This window comes from Cygnus atratus, chromosome 5 (assembly GCF_013377495.2).
Source record: "Cygnus atratus isolate AKBS03 ecotype Queensland, Australia chromosome 5, CAtr_DNAZoo_HiC_assembly, whole genome shotgun sequence".
NCBI classification, from domain to species: Eukaryota; Metazoa; Chordata; class Aves; order Anseriformes; family Anatidae; genus Cygnus; species Cygnus atratus.
The window spans coordinates 52,028,203-52,046,142 of NC_066366.1; positions in this window are offsets into that span (position 1 = coordinate 52,028,203).

A 17,940-nucleotide genomic window follows, 5' to 3' on the forward strand; every position below is an offset into this window, starting at 1 on the left:
ACTGCTGTTCATTTCTCATCTTTATTGAGTTTTTGTGCTTATTTGTTTCCCAAAATACCCCTTAGCATATTTCATTTTACCATTAGAGCAAACTTGTGATAATAGGGCCAATTCTTTTGTCAGCACACACAATTTACTAGATCACTGTGCATCTCAAATATTTCTAAGAGGTTATAGAATTTCTACAAGGCATAGTAGAAGGTCATTTATTTTCTGCGTTTTTAAACTTCTGAGACGGTACATTGAATCAGAGGGAAAATAGAGTAAATATTTTGAAGAAATGGAAATGTTCCCATTTTGCATTGATAAATTTCAAAATTCAACGTTTCAGCCTGTTCAGATCTACAGTTAGTGTAATGCATCCCTTCAACTGGAGCAGCCACTGCAGATAGCTCAGAAGCTCATCACTTTCCAGCTGCAGCCTGTCAAATTATCTAGATTGAGAATATTCTAGATTGAATATCATCAGTGAACAATATGATTACTTGTAAAAGGTAGTGCTCTAACTTTAATAATTGCTTAAACTCTGGATGGGTCTTCTAGCTACGAAAAATTTTCTTGCAAGTGATAAAAGTTCCCAAGACTGCACACAAAAAAAAAGAAGAGATTCAGTGGAGATACTGCAGTAATTGTTCATATGCTGAGAAGAAATGCTTCCTCTGGAGTGGAAAGAAGGCATAAGGGGCCAAAATTGTAATGAAGACATGGAGTTATAACAGGAATAAATTTAGCTCCATGAGTTTAGATGAGCAGCCTGGACAAAATGGTACGTGACAGCTCTTCGGAGACAGGTTTTCCTCTGAGTCTGTACTGCCACTTTAGCACTACATGTTTTTCTTAGCCCTAATCATATGCAGTGCAAGAAAGAAAAGAAACTCAGCTGCTTCTAAGTGGTGAAAAAGACAGTAGCTTTATAGATTCAGATGAATGGGTAAATGGATAGATGGACAGTGAGTAGAACCCCACCAAATAAACTCCTCACAATATAGGCTGGCCAATTTTCTGAGCCTTTTTTCTCAATGAGTTAAAGAGAAGCACATGGTTGTAATAACTGGAGAAAGGCTCAATATCATGGTGTTCAGACATTGACCAAATCTCTTATCCAGGACAGTCAGAGATTCTTCACCTTTTGAAAAAGGAAGACAGTAAAAAAAAAAAAAAAAAAAAAAAAAGCCATTTAATTAGGGCATTTGGAGTCGAGACTCCACAATAAAGTCAAAGACAGATCATCTTATTTAACCAACGCATTGAGTTATTGTCCTTCTAAAAATATTTTATGAAGGGGTAGGGAAATCACATAGTCTGAAGAAAATAAAAATATCAACTGTTTTCAAACATAAAAAGATTGTTGCTTATGACAATTTTCATCCAAAGATCTAATTAGTCTTCTCTATTAGAATTCTGGATTAACATTAAAATAAATATAAAAAAAAAATGAAAATGAGACTTTAAAAAAAAAATCTCTAATCATCTAACCATTGACAGAACCATAGACATTAAATAAAAGAACTTTATTGTAATAATGAGCATGTCATCAGAGGTTTCTTTTTTGCAAACAACTTTCTGGTAGCATTTTTACAATGCATTTCAATTTTATTCGTAGTTGCATCTCTGGATATTCTCTCAATAATCAAAAGCTACTTATAGAAGAAAAAATATATTCAGATTTTTGCTAACATGCTTTTGTTTTTTCATCTGAAAGGTCTGCATATTCTGGTGACTTCCAGGTAGAAATTTAGTCATTTATCCTCTAACTACTGGTAGATGGTGCAAATAAGGTGGTAGAGAAACAACTACTTTGATTTACTCTTGCAATTTATTTTTGGGCATAAAAATATTGCTATTCCTTTAATATATGCAAATTGTACAAACATGGAGCACAGGCCTGAGTCCTTTGAAAAATTTCTCCTTAATCTGCTAGACAACCTTGGTCGCGTATTTGGATAAAGCATCAAAATTAATGGATGAAGGGAAAGAGGCAGATGTAATATATTTGGATTTTAGAAAAAACATTTGATACAGTGTCTGACAAAACCTTACTTGAAAACTTAATTGAAGCTGGCTTGGAGAAGAACAGTGTTATGTGGATTGAAAACAAACATTAATGGATAAATGGGTAAACAAGACTGCAAAAAAAAAGGGTAATGATAAACCACAGTGTAATGATTGAGGAGTGGTGCCTACTGGGGCACCAGAGGGATCAGCCTTTGGTCTTATGTAACATCTTTATTAACTATCTCAAATACAGAGTAAGCAACATATTGATAAAATTAGTGGGTGATAAGGGTGGATGATTAGTGGATAGCGGATGTGCAGGAGATGTAAAGGACAGGAATTAAGAGTTGGATGAATTAAATATAAGAGCATGAGTAGAGATTAAACAAAAGAAATTTCAAGTTGTTTCGATGTACAGCACTACAACTGGATTCAAGAAATACATCTGGGAAATAATCTGTGAGATAGAAGATCTTCTGAGAAATGATCCAGAAGGAAGATCTAGAAGTAGTGGCTGACAATTAAAAATAAATATGAGCTCTACTTATAACATAGCAGCAAACAGAGGACAAATTGGGACTGAAGATGCAGAAAAACTGTGTCATAAAATACCATACAATGAGGTCATAGCCCTTTCTTACATAACTGTGGTCTTCCACACAAATAGTATACTGTTTCTGTCCTGGACACTGATAAGAAAGCATACCATCTGGAACAACAAATAAATAAATGATCAGAAGGGAGCTACATGGAAAAATAATGGGGAAAATCTAAAGCATACGTGCTATTTAAGAATATGAAAATGGAAAACACTATTCTGCACACGGTTGATAGCTGAAACCAAGATACATCTTTTAAGAAAAAGATAAAACTGAAAACAGCAAGATAAAACTGAAAGGAAGATGCAAGCTGAGCAAGGGTGATATTCTTTACTTACATTAAGTATAATTAGACAGTAGAATAGTTATCACAGGGGAGTGATGGAGGAAACATGCCTGGGTGATTTTGACAGTAAAATTTCTGATCATGTCCAGCTTCCTTTGAGTGGCAGAAAATGTTTTCTGAACTGACACATGTACCATAGTTAAGTTACACTCCCCATACCTGATGTACCTGATCTAAACCTGATCTAGGGTTGAAGCCTTCACAGATGGTAAGCTACTGTGATTTAGAACATATGCAGGCAGGGGCCCTGTCTTCTCTAAGGCTATGCTCAATGATAGGAAACCTGGGGGAAAACAAAACAAACAAAGGAACAAAAAATGCTAAAAGAGAAGGTCTGTTAGCAACTGGAAACTTTGGCTATACTCTACGGAGATTGTGCAGCTCAAATGCCCAGGGCAGAGCTTGGAACTTTGATTTATGTCTCCCTGTGCCAGCTTTGATGAATTTGGTGCAACATTACATTGCAAAGGGTGTCTGGGAAATTCTCTGACTATCATGTGAGGTGTCAACATGCATGTAGAGGTGTTATGTAAAGTCTAGTACAACTATGGTAATCAGACGTATCAAGTGACAAGCTGCTCACAAAGTCTTGGAACCTGAGAGCATTGCACATGGGGGTGCACCTGGATAAAGAAGCAGACAAGCTCTGCATGGGGTCAGAGGAGGTGGAAATCAGCCTCCTCTAGCAGGTGTTGCTCTTGCTCAGGGAGTGCTGGCCAGAACTTCCTGCAGCATCAGCTGTGGTGCATCAGCAAAGACAAGACGCTAGGGGCACTGCAATCATATCGCTGCAGCAGATGCATTGAGAGGCATGGTGCATCAGAAAGCCACAATAGCTCCTTGTATGTAGAAGTAGCTGGACCTTCTGGGAGACAAAAAGTAGACGGAGGCAAAATTTGCCTGGCACCAGCCTTTCTGGGGAGGGAATCAGTCATTTTTTTTGCATGTTTCACTAGAGAGGGCCACATATCTGTGCCTACTGTGCACTTCAGCTACAGCTGTATAACCCTCTGGGACTCTGAAACAAGGAAATGCGTATTGTGACAGGTTTCAACACATGGGATAGTAATGTTTTTTTTTTTTTTTTTTTTTTTTTTTAGTCTGTGAGGAAAGCTCAGTTTCCTACACTGTGTGGCATTAAACTCATTGCTTACAACTTCATAGGGGTCATTGCAGAGGTAGCAAATCATTTCCTTTCTTCCTCTGACTGGTATCACATCCTGAGCTAGGCTTGTTCCTTGTCCTGATGTGTAGGGGTTGAGAACACATCTTATATAATCTCAGAAGGATGAGGGCTACCAGGAAATCAACAGTAAAAACATCCATTAATTGTTTAAGTACTGTATGAGCAACACATGGTATTTGTACAGTTCTTCTTTCCTTCCAAAGAGTCCTAGAGCATTTTATTCCCTCATCTGACACTGAAATGCAGCCACCTCTGGGGTGGAAGCCAGCAGCCATTCAGCATCAGGGACAGTGCCATATTTAAGCAAGATAAATGCACAGAAGAAAGACCATCTGTTATCATGCCAGTCAATTTGTAGATACAAGTAGATCCATAGCAAGTTGTGACAAACCCATGTGCCAGAGCCCCTTCCAATATTTCCAGCACAGTACAGGCAAGCATAAGGAAGTCATTTGGGTACACCCTAGCAGTGCTGTCAGTTTGCCTGGGAGGACTCTTTGCACTGTTTCTAACCCCCCCAACCCAGACAAGGGACCAAGCAGGTCTGATATTACCAGTCAATGGCCCTCCCCTTTATAAGGGCATAAAGATGCCTACCTTTAACTTTTTTGCTCAGCTCTAGTCCGTGGTTTTTGCCAAAGTCTTGAGCCGAAGCTCCTCCGAAGGAGTGCCCAGAAACATTTGGCTCTAAAACCAAGCTGAGGGATATCTAAGTGCCAAGTTGTAGAAGTCTCATGGAGTCTCTGTGGCCAAAACTGTGGAAAAGGAAATTTGCTCTGAATAGAGCCCTTATAGATCAAACATTCAGAGTAGACTAAACATCTTTGACAATGAGACTAAGATTTCATGGCAAGGCAGTTTTGCTCAGTAATTTGTTCAGATCTAAATGCTTTTAGTTCTTCTAAGTTCATTTCTCACCAAATTATTTTCTCAGGACAGTTCGTTTGAACATAATAAGGCATCCAAGCCTCAACTACAGCAGACCTTTGCAATACGAGTGCGTGTGTTATAATACCTTATTTTCTGTCATGGAGATTTAATCAAATTCACTAAAATGATGGACTGTAATAGAGATTTTTCAATAATGTATGTTAAAAGGGTCCTTATGTAATGACTTAGAAGTAGGGAGGGAAAAGATGCTAGTGTGTTTCAGCATACAATATGCTATGAAGGATTAGCTAAACTATTGGGAAGCCCACGCAGGTCTCTACTACCCTCAGTGCTTGTGAGTCATTATGGTCTTGTTTGTTTCTCTGATAAATTCAGTAAACTGGGGTGCAGTATATCACGCAGCAATGCCGTATATCATTCCATTCTCTAATAGCAACATAAAACAACCATTGATTGCAAACAGGCTCTGTTAAAGATTCACTACACTGTTTGGCATTTCCAAATGTTTTTATGTTGGCAAGCTAGTATAATAACTCATATGGGATCAAAATGCATATAACTTTATCCAAAGTATTCCACATGCTAATTAAGTAAACAGAAGTGCACTTGTCCCTACCTCCCCCATCAAAAGCAAGTATGCTTATTCTCCAGAACATTATTTCACTTCAACTTCTCCTCTTTATATATCATTCCAAACCTTCCTCCCCACCTCCAGCATTCATATTCCTGTTCACTGACTCTCTTGTTACTGTCTCTGTCTTCTCATATATCTAAAATATTAAAGTGAAGCAAGGTAATGAGTCACTTTTTATCTCTCCAAGGAGGAAAGAGGAAGATGACACACTGTGCACTGATCTTACTAAGAAAAGTACAGTATAAGTGGAGGATTTTTTTTTGTTGTTATTTAATCTTTACTTTATCAAAACTGCATTGTATAAGTCATCTTCATTCTCATAAAAAAAAAAAAGAGCAAAGCAAAGCAAAGGCAGGTGAAAGAAGCACTAACGATACCAATTACAACAGTTTTGCAGTTCAGTTCAGGGCACTGTACACTATAGTGCAGCTTGAAGTTAGTCATGTCATAAATAAATAAATAAACAAATCAAAGTATTATATGTACTAATTTCAAACAAAGTAAGTTTCCCCTTGATGTCCATATGCGCAAATCCCAATAGCTATACTCATCCACATAAGCCAAGGTAAGGACAGACCTCTTAGCTTTAACTGTGTCTTCACATGTGAAGTAAGAACTACAATCTGCCATTAACATCTTTATGTTTTTTTGTCTTTTTTCAAAGAGTGGGCACCTCTAACAACTTCACAAAGCATGAATAAGGGGTTATCCTTGAGCTGACATTTTGAGACACATTCTACAGAAGACAGAGGGGCAATGTCTGTGCATCTGGGTCTCCCTTGCTGCAGGACTGGGGAGCCTTTTTGAAAGGCTTTCACTCTGAGTTGGTCACTTGCTTAAGTACTGGTGGGATTTTGCACCTATAATGCCTAAGGGAAGCAAACTGCAGGGCAGGGGGAGCACAGAGTGAATCCTGCATAAGCGATGTGCTGGGGCTGGGGGCCAAGACATCACTCCCGCTAAGGAATTTTCAAAGGAGTTCACCTGGGTGAAAATAGCCTTTGAGGTAAAAATCATTCACATCCCAACTTGTGGCTGTAATTGCTTATGCCAGAGGAACAGCCCAAACCAGCTGCTCCATGTTGTCTCATTAGACCTGCCATTTTACACACAGCAGCCAAAGACAAAACAGGCAGTTGCTTGGCAGAAGCCTGGGGCTGCTTGGCACTGCCACAGAAGCATGCTCTTAGTTCTCACCGTGGCCAACCCCTAGCACAGAGAGTAGGAGAAAGAGAGGAGGAGAAAGAGGAGGAGGAGGAGGAGGAGGCAGCAGCAACAGCAGCGGTGGCAGTGGCGGTGGCAGCAGCAGCAGCCCACGGGGAATGCCAAGACTCATTATTGCAACAAGATTTACAGGTTGTAGGTTAGCTTTCTAAGCAGGTAACAACTCTTGCAATGGTAGAGAGGGACACACACCTTATCTGAATCTCTCAAGTAACACTGTAAGGTCCTGAAGAGTCATAGGGGAAGGGAATTATGTTGTACCCAGCCTACCCTTGAGTCTGGCAGTGGGCTTCCATCCCTGTATGTTTTTATGAAAACAGAGCTGGTGAGCCAGCTTTCCAGTACTTTGTGCAATAATTGAGGAAATAGACTGCCATTACTGAAAGATTAGCTATGACTGTCCCAGCTCAGACACCTATCACGATTAAGTTGCCTAGTGGCAATACATTTCCCTTTTTCCCGGCTCTTTCAGACTGCATTCCTCCAAAACATCCATCCTAAAGGTAGGAGGCAGTTTAAGAGGAAGGCCCTATTATTGTATGGGTTCTCTTCCTCTGTAAGTGTGTGATACAAAGGCAGAACCACAGTCAGCAGGGCTGGCTGTGAATCTTCCACTTTCAGATGATGAGGTACCATCTTGCTGATACAGCATAACTTTAGTACTCTCCTATTTATCTATGTTGGATGAGACAATATTAATCCCTTCAAAATAATATCTTGTAACTCCCACTGCAGATCCCTGTAGTCCCTCACAGGGAAGTCATAAAACAAAAACAAACAAACAAACAAAAAACAACAACAAAAAAAACTGCTGAAAGAATGACTTTCTTTCTGTAAAGAAAGGAGAGCTGCAGGTCTTGTTCTTTACTGCCATGGCATCTTCTCTATTTTCTTGAGGCCATTGTTAATAAGACCACTCACAGCTTCTAGACTTTCTGGCCAGCATCCAGTTGCACTACAATGAAGAGTGCAAAAATTTGCATTTGGATACCACAATTTTGTCTTCTTTCCCCGAGATTTTTACTTGGTCATTGAGCTCCATGATGACAAATGTGGCAGCATCTCTGATATAGAAGAGCAGACTGCTCTGTGGAGTAGGGCTGGCAAAGTCTGGATGGTGAGGCTGTATGCCAGTCACTTCCACCAGAACAGTATGCTTGGTTCAGTCCCCTTGCCTGCTCTGGAAAGGAAGACCTGTATTTGCCAATCTACCCATTGCCTGCCCAATTAGTTCACTTTTTCCAAGGAAGATTTTATACATGTGACATACTAAACTTAACTGCATGCTCAGCCTTCCTCAGGACACAAGAGAGCTTGATTCACCACACCCATCTAAGTGTAACTTCAGAGCTGAAGGCTGAAGTGCTTGCCAAGGCCTTCCTTCTGCAGGCTTCAGGAGTAGCACTTTGACTGAACTGAACTGAACAAAATATGCAAGTAAGCATTTAACTCTCAGCTACGCTTTGGGAAAAATCTCCTGGAAAATCTGCAGCAGATTTGGCTGGGACAAACTGTAGAATGCCCACACTTTATCCTGAAACTTCGGGGAAGAATATACAGGCCTCTGAGTACTTTGCCAAATCACCAGTGGCTGTGCTTGTGGAGGACATGTTTATACAAGAAATTATGGAAAGTGCACAATATTGTCTGGAAAGAAATAAGCCCTCAAGGGTGCAGCTCTTGTTACAGAAGAGAAGCTAAAAAAGACTCACAGTTTTCAGCATGCATCCTTAATTTTATGCTGTACCTTTGAATGTGCTGAGGTTTTGGAAGTTCCTCATTCTTACATGAAAGTATATTCAAAACTTACTCTTCCTAAGATATTTATTTTTCTTTCCAGTGCTCAGCAAACAAAAATAAATAAATAAATAAAGGGAAAGGGCATGAAATACGTTCATGTCTAAACCAGAATCCTCACAGTGAAGGCAAACTGGGAACACTCCAAACAATGTCAAGTATGAAGAAGTGAAGAGGGTTTCCCTCCCTATTGTTTTAATATTTTTTCCCCTAGTGATAAAAAACAACAACAAAAAACAACTCATAACAAAACTCACGGGATTTCAGGCTTAAACAGCATACTCCAAGCAACCTAGCTGCATTGAACTGAAATCTGCGTATCCTGTACAGGTAAAGAAAGTAATACTGCCCCTTCAGAGAGCGTGTATGCCATACATTACTAAATGTATTCAAAAGCATGTGTTCTGTATGGAGAGTGAGGAGGTATAGGAAGTAATGCGTGTTCAGGGTAACACAACCCTCTTCTCTGCTGTTCCTGATGCTCCTGATGCTCCTGGCATCAGGGTGGATGTAATTCTCATGCATTATTGATAGGCCCAAAAGCCTGCCAAGCTAGCCTGCTTTTTTTGTGACAGACAAAGGAGGGTACACGGATGGCACCTCTCACTGCTTGGGGCTCTGCTTTCATTAAGAACATTTTCTGCCTGTTCTCCAAGGGCACCCTCTGTCAGAGACTGCCACGCAATAAAAAAAAATATGGCTTTGAAGTCCAGTGAATAGAAACAAAATGAATTAGCGTTCAGGTGTTCATGCAACCTGATTACAAAGGCCCAATTCAGTGGCGTCCTTCACACCTTTTCACTTGTCCCTGCATAATCTCAACACATCCTTTAGGCTCTTTGCCTTTCTAGTCCCCCTCTTCCCCGCTCCCCCCATCCCTTTATTTCCTAATGCTTGCAGGTCCTCCAGGAAGACACAAGCACTTACAGTTGTTGAGTGATTAAATATTTATAATCAGGGCAATGAGTGAGGTGTTGAATAATAAATGCTAAGGTTGAGGCGGCCTTAGATAATTTCTGTAGATTTCTTCATCCACAGCCTCTTTGATTCTAAGGCAAAATCCTTTTAATTATCCAAAACTTTTTTCTTTCCTTTCCTTCTTTTTCTTCATCTTCTTCTTCTTCCTTTCTTTCTTTCTCTCTCTCTCTCTCTTTTTTTTTTTTTTAAAAGCTGTGACAGCTGATAGTCCTTTATCACTGTTTTGTTCATGAACCTTAACCCTGAGATTGTGCTGGAGCTGTCATTAAAACCTTAGGTAGACATGCATAAAATTTACATTGGTTCTTGCTTGCTCACATTTGTGTTTGTTTATATATATATATATACACTCAAACATTCATACACCCACATTCACTCAATCTCCTCAACATCAGCTGGATATTTAGTCAAGAAAGTAACATCTGTAATACATGGTCAGTCATCTATTGGGGACAGTTGTACCATATTGTGATGGGGATGATGAATGACATATAAAGCTTCTTTATGGAGCTGTAATTGTAGATAACACTACTTTACAAAACAGACAGAACAGCTAGATTATCCACAGGCTTCTCTTGATCTGAACTAGCACTGAATTTAGCTTTTAATATATCTCTTTTCCTCCTTAATCTCCCTAACCAATGGCATTGTAACTAGGGATTTTTGAATTTGATTTAAAAAAAAAAAAAAACTCTAAAAAACAAAACCAATCAAACCTCAGACTTCTGGGGAATGTGAGAATTTCAGCCTGGAAGAAAGAGGGCTTCTTTTTCTTTAAGAAAGATCTCAGACACTAGTGGTATGGACAAAAAGTCTACAAAAAGAATGAGAGATCATAAGTCCTGCAGCAAGTCCTGCAAGTGAGATTCATTTTCCTTCTTGTCTCTCCTTCCAGTTACATTCACTCTCATAACTATGCAGGAGGCTGATTTGTCATTTCTGAATGCTGGATTTGGCTGGGAATTGATATAACACAGTCAAAGTAAAACACAAGGCAACCTCTTCTGTGAGCCAGGGTTTGGAGACACCTATATGAACTGACCAAAAGTAAGAAAAATGTGTTCAAAAACAGGATTTGGGGAAACAGTAAAAAGTCACCTGACAGTTAAGAGATTTGACACATTTCAGTGTCAAAGATGACTTAACCTGGAGCATAAAACTAACAGTTAGAGAAGCACTATGAGCACTGTGGTCTGCCTCCAATTATGTCAGTCTATTATGATGGGTGTATCACTAACTCCTCTCAGAAAGGATGCTACTGTATTTTCCCATGTGAAAACACAGTTTTGAAGCTTTGTAAATAAATGTTCTAAAATATTTTGCAGTCTTTAAATCAGAAAGGAACTGTAAAACATTCCAAATTCAAAGGAATTTAACATTTTCTCCCTGCTGCTCCTTTCCTCTCATACTCCACATGGCACAGCGTGGATATCTTCTCACACAGGCTACCCCTGCAGCCCTTCTGCAGCCTACACCTTGCCACAGTCACCCAATGTGAGCTAAAAAGTTTACCATTACAGTACATTTTGAAAAATCTGTAATCTAATGTGCTTTGGCTGGATGGTGATGAGGAGGAATATTTCTACCAATATATTCTGTTATTTAACTTCTCTGATATAAATATAGATCAAGTGAAATTAAGTTGTCCTCTTAAGCTCGGCTGTTGAAATACAAAAGGGAATAGGGGCTGAGTTTAAATTAAAACATCATCACACTGGTGGTTCTCTCTGCAATGGAAACAATACTGCTGTTCTGGTCATGTTATCTCATATTACCATATTACCTATCATTATATCAGGTGATTTGAAATAGTGTGACATCCAAAGGAAAGCAAGAGTTGGAAGTGGTATTTCAAGGAAGAAAATTATGATATCCTGGTGGACTAAAAAGGTCACCAGGGATGAAAACGTTTGCTCTATTTACCTGTTCAGTTCTAAACACCAATAAAGCACAAGAACAGAAGGAGCAAGCTGAGCTTCTGGAGAACTTTTTTCTTGTTTTTGTTCCTGATCACTGTTTATATTGTAATCCTTTCCTCCTACCTAGCTTCATGTGCTGTGTATTGCTGCTCACCAAGTTTTAAGACCTCAGTCTTTCACATAAGTGTTTAGTTATGTGTACAGATCATTCATTTCTGGAAATATGGGTGAAACAAAGGATCCTGTATGACAAAGATGTTTGCAGGAACCGATCTGGATTGTAAACTATAGAGCAGCATCCATTTTGGTAGCAATCACCGTGGTATCTATCCTTGTGATATGCTGACCCTAGATGCCACTAAACTAATGTGTTCAACGTAATTTGATTGCTCGCACCTTTTTGGTATTTGAAGAGGGAAAACATCATCCCTAAAACAATTCCTTTAAGTTAATTCAAGCTCCTAAGCTTTGTTTTCTCAGACTCTTCTGCTCCTTTTTTTTTGCAGTATTTTCCAATTCCAGAACTGGGTACGTTACCTAGAACTCTGTGTCAGTGTATAGCTTTAAAATGCCATAAACACACTGGTTTCAGGGGAGTTGCTTCTGATTTTCACTGATAAAGAGAGCTCAAAGATGAGTACATATCTATGGAAGACACTCTGCCCCCCCCCCAAAAAAAAAAAAAAAATAGTCTTCTGCCGCAGGTCGCTTATTACTTTTACAACTGAGTCTAGTTTTGAAACAGATAAAATATTTGCAAGGAATTTCTCTTCTAATCAGGACCATTTGGGCTATATATGTTGGATAGCATCCTTAGTGCATAGTAAGTAATGTAAAAGATTTTATCTGTGTGTTTTCCTTGGAAGGAGATAGTACAGAACAGAGAACACTTGTAACTAGGCATGATCTTTATTCTCTGCCTTGTTCAACCACAGACTTAATAGGAAAGTAGTTAAACTCCTCCTTCTCTTCCCACTACACTTACAACTTTCTGGAGCTGGAACCACCTTTTCATATACATTTATATATCTCCTACCAGACAGGGTCAAATCTTAGTTAGGACTTCTAGGTTACATTATAATCCAAAATCTTTAATAATAATAATAAAAATAAAAACAGCAGTAAGGTAAATACCACATGAAAAATATATTCAGAACACTACTGTAAACATCTCAAATTCAAGAGCAACCCCCAGATTTATTAACCAATATGAGTTTACGCAAAGAAAATGCATCTAGTTGCATGATTAAATTATGTCAGGGGCTCAAGACAAAATCTGCATAAATATTTGACTATAATACTTCTCTCCTGATAGTATTCATTTATGTAATACTTCACGCTCCTCAGTTTCCCATTGTCAGGCTCATCTTTACACCAGCTTTCAGGCACCCTGAGATGGTGCATTACAGATGTAGCAGCAGTGTGCATGCCACAACTAGAGCAATGGATGGTAAAAGGTTACTTAGAATTGCCTCCTAATTTTGTTTCCTCTCCCCACCAAGGGGTAATTGCTAAACCACCAACAGCTAAATAGATCTATCACCAGATGCCAAGGCTTCTGCTAAGTTCCAGGCATGTCTTTCCCAGTAGGGGCCACTACAGAGCATTAAATAGGAAGACTGGGAAGAGCAAACGAGTATGGTATAACGGAAGAAACCAGGTAAATATGAGAAATGCTTCACTGGAAGATTAATCCTTCCTGTAGTCCACCGTTAAAGTAATAAAAGGTTTATGATTCATTTCTTACATTATAATGGAGGAGGCAATTAGTAATTACTGGATTTATAGTATTTGTTGTGTTAACTCAGCCAATAAAATACACAGCAAAACTGTTTTTCTGAAGCACATTCATTGCAAAGTAATGTTCTTGAAGCATTAAAAATGCAATCTAGTGCACTGCACTTCATGTGTTATTACAGAAAGAAGGATGGTTCTCCAACGTACACTGAGGTATTAAGCACTCAAATATTTTATTCATTTTTTCTATGCATTTTTTTTCCCAAAGAAAGGTTAAACAATCTAACTCTAGTAATAAGATTTAGCACAAAACCCCACAGCTGCTTAATGTCTATTGTTATAAAACTAAGCACGCTTTCTCAACCAAACTACCACATCTTTCCCCTTAATGTGCAATCAAGTTTGGGTCTTTTCTTGGTATGGGGGAGTGGCCAGACTCAGGCTGTCTTCACTGGCTACTGTCATTTCCCTCTTTCCTTTTGTTATCTGCCCTAAAAATATTTTTTACTTCCACTGATGAACTTCATTAAAATATTTGCTTCAGCAGTATTTTCCTACTGCTGTGAATCAGAATTCCATTACTATACATTGTTCAATTGCCAGTAAAGGTTTGTGATCTGGTACTGCTATAAAGCAAATTGTATATTAAAACTGTTTTTAATATATAGCAAAAAAAAAAAAAAAAAAAGTATTGTTTCTGTTACTTTCTTATATCTCACCTACATGTGCCTAGGAGGCCAAGAGCTAACAATTTAATTGATTCCTAATGTATCTGATGTATCTGTGCTCCATTATTGGGCCTTTGTCCATGAGCTAAATTATACATGTAGAATAATAGAAGACACATGACTTCCCATCTAACATTCACAATTGTGTTTCATTTCAGCCAGAGGAAAATATCTAATAAGCCCTCATCTTGTGGGACCCTACTGATAGGGATGGAAAATGGGAAGGAAAGAGAATAGAAAGAGATGATGTTTGAGGAACCCTCTTCTAATTTGCACCATTAAGTGAGAAATTTTTCTAAATCATGACAACAGTGATAACCCTTATGAAATTTAGTGTTTCCTGTGCTCCTTCTGCTATATTTTCCTATACATTCCCTAAATATTCTTGTTATACTTGCAAAATTAAGATTTACTTTCTCTCCACTGAAAAAAAATACCCATACAATCCTAGATCATCAAGGCAGGAACAGCCCTGTAATACTGCTCTAAAGTTACCCTTCTAAAAGTTCCTAAAACAGAATTCAGAGTTATATTGTCATGTATAGCACTCCTCAGGGTTTTCTTGAAAACTATTTTGCCATCTGAGCATGTCAGTGTCAAATCAAAATAAGATGCAGTCAATCTTGTCAACTGTTTCTAGTCAAAAATTTGGTTTTTGTTGGTTTTTGTTTGTTTTTGTTTTTTTGTTTTGTTTTGTTTAAAAAAGCAGAATTATATTTCTTAGAAATAAATTTTTGCTATGAAATGAAGTTCACTAGAGTAAAAGCTGTTAGAAAATTTAAAATGGTCAAGATGAAAATGGTCAAAGAAAAATTTGTTTCTTTACCTGAACATTTTTCTGAACCTGTTGTCTTCAGAATTTTGCTTGGCAACATTGATTTCAATTTCATTCAGTTTCTGTGTGGGGAAAAACACACATATACACGCACAAAATAAAAATAAAATAAAAAAAAGGAAATCTGAATTTTTTTTTTAAAGATGGTAGAAGCTTACATCATCCAACACCAATGACAGATCTACTACAAAAGCATTATTTGTTAATTGGTAGTAACCTTATAAACCTAGAATGTAAATAAACAAAAATAATAAGACATAGAGCTTACTTTTTATCATTGCTGCCTTTTTACAGTGTCAAACCTGACAAAGGGCTTTTGTGCCTTAGAGTCTGTTGTTTTTTACCAACTGTAACAGTTGATCTAATAAAAGATAATGACTTTACAAACCTTCTCTTTACACATATTTCACGCAGTCTAGCTAGAGATGGAGGGGAAAAAATTAAGTTCGCAAGCCCTGCTTGTGCAGGTCCCATTGAAAGGACGATGAATTTGTCTGGATGCAATATGTAATAAACAACCCCGTGGAAAAAAAAAAAAAAAAAAAAAAAAAAAAAAAAAAAAGCAGAAGCCCGCACAGCATCTGCTTTGCAAACTTAATGAACTTGGCCATTTAAGTTGTTTTGTTTGGTCTATTGCATATGGCAAAATGGTCCAATTGATGCACTCAGTACCATCAGTATTTCATTTTTGAAAACTAATCTGTTCTCTTCCCTCCCCCTCCCCATGTTGATGGAGAATCAGTTTAATATCTGGATTGCTGGCAGTGCACTTGAGTGCTGGTGAGTCAGCTAGATGGGAATGCTCCCTCTGAGTCAGTGCGGAGCCAGCCTCCCAGCATGGTGCTTGGGGACACTCTGGTGCTTGAGCTGCAATCATTTAGATCAGAGAAAACCAAAGCTCTGAACAGTTGCGGTCACTTGAGATCAGATGGAAAAAAAACAGAGATATTACGCCAGTGTCCTCAGCAAACTCAAAAGAAGACAATTGCACTAGGCCAGATCTGCTCATACTCTGCCAAGAAGCTTGATGAGATAAAGATAGTCTTCTTTGTTTTCTGTCATTAAAGAGTCAAGCTTTTATTATCATTATTATTATTATTATTGGAAGAAACTGTGTAAAAGTTGCTATATTCCACACCAGAAGTGGTCGCATTTCAGTGCTACAGAAAATGGTTCTGGTACGTATAAGCTGTAGGATTCCACATGACAAGGAATAAATCAGTCCTAGCTGTGCTTTTGCATTGATTTCAATGGAGTTTATAGCAGTCCCAGAGTTTTTAAAGCATCTATAAATCATCTGGTAGAATATAAAAGATATTTAATCACAAACAAATTCTTCTTTCAGAAAAAAATATAATAATAATAATAAAAAAAATAAAAATAAAAAATCTGTACTACCAATTCTTTCCCTAGCCTGCAAGCTCTTTGCAGCAGGGACCAGATTTTATTTTGTGTTCACCCAGTACACAGCACAGTCAGCTCCTCTGGGTTTTGGAATTATGTATCTCAGCAAAGCTATAACGACAGCAATAACGCTGATGACAATGATGTCCATAATAATAAATTTGACACTTTCCAGTAAATAACACATATAATTATTACACTCCATTTCTGTTTATTATCCAAGTATTTTTAGTTTCCCTTAGCAAAAGTTCATGTCACTGACAATGCAGCCAATTAAATACACAAAAATGAACATCTGCAGAATTTCCAGCCAAAATGAAATCTCTGATTCTTTCTTGCTTCAAGAAAGAGAAAGACATACTGACAGGGAAGATTTTTCTATTTTTCATTCTAAAATACTCCAACTCTTGTTGTAACCATCATCCCCCTTATTCACATAGTTGCATAGTTAGTTGGCAATTTACTAGAGACTCATCATGCTCACAGAAAACCATCTGACAATCAGTTCAGCAAACAAGACAATAACACTAAAATTTCAAAGGGATTCAAGGTGCACAGGTCAGGGAAAGAAAAGATGATGGTATTCAAAGGAAAACAAATAAACATTTACTTTAGGACTGTATCGATATAGAAAAGCATGTCTCCTGATGTGTGAAGTTCAAATAAAAATCTCCACAAAGTGCATGTTGAGATCCTGACCCAAGAACTCATGCAGCAGGATAGAGCCCAATGCAAAATTAAAACGAATGAGTTCTCCACCCACCAACTTCAGCAGTGCTGCTAGGCACTGTAGTAATTAATTGAGCCTTGATATTTCATCAGCCTTTGATTACAGAGTGGAGCTGAGTGGAACATTTCACACAGAAAGTGAGACAATGTTGCAACGAAGTCAAGAGAAAAATATCACATTTCACCAAGCATAGTTTAGTGAACTTTGACATTTGATTTCACTTAACAGAGTGAAAAATTGTATTAGAGTAAGGAAGGGGAGCACGCTATTCTGAGGGGAAGAGACCAGGGTCAGGCAGCATACTGTTCTCTAAATGTTTCACAGATTTAATAGTTAATATTTTAAGAGATAGTAGAAGATTTTTAGTTTTGCCAAGATTTTGGTGCCTGCAGAGGACAGAGACCTCTCTTTCCATAAACACACAAACAGCACTCCCAGCCATTCTGACCAGTAATGACTCCTAGCCCAAAGCAGTATGAAGTCTGCTCCGAATCTCTCAAGTTGGCCAAAGCCCCTTAATGAAATGTTGGACAGCTAAGCATAGATGGAGCAAACTGAAATATAACCCATGACATCTGGTGACCTGTTTTGGAGTGAAAGCCTTACCCAAGGGCAGCTGCACCAGGATGAGCTGACAAGCTTTGTGCTATGGGTGTTTGTGGGACAGCTCAGAAGCCAATGGAGGGCTGGTTTATATAGGAAGCTGAAAAATTAAACTGTTTCATTTTTATTACTACCTATATTCACCTCAGCATCATGTGGCTTTCCAGGAGCAAACCCTTTTGTGGTTGAAGAGCTTTGCCATTGATTTCAGTGTAAGCTGTAAGGAGATGTGGAGGGGGTTGTGTGTAGGGTTCTTGGTATGGACATTACATTTAGGGAATTTCACCCTCCCTCGATAGCACGATACTGGCAAGGCATGGGGAGAAATCATTTA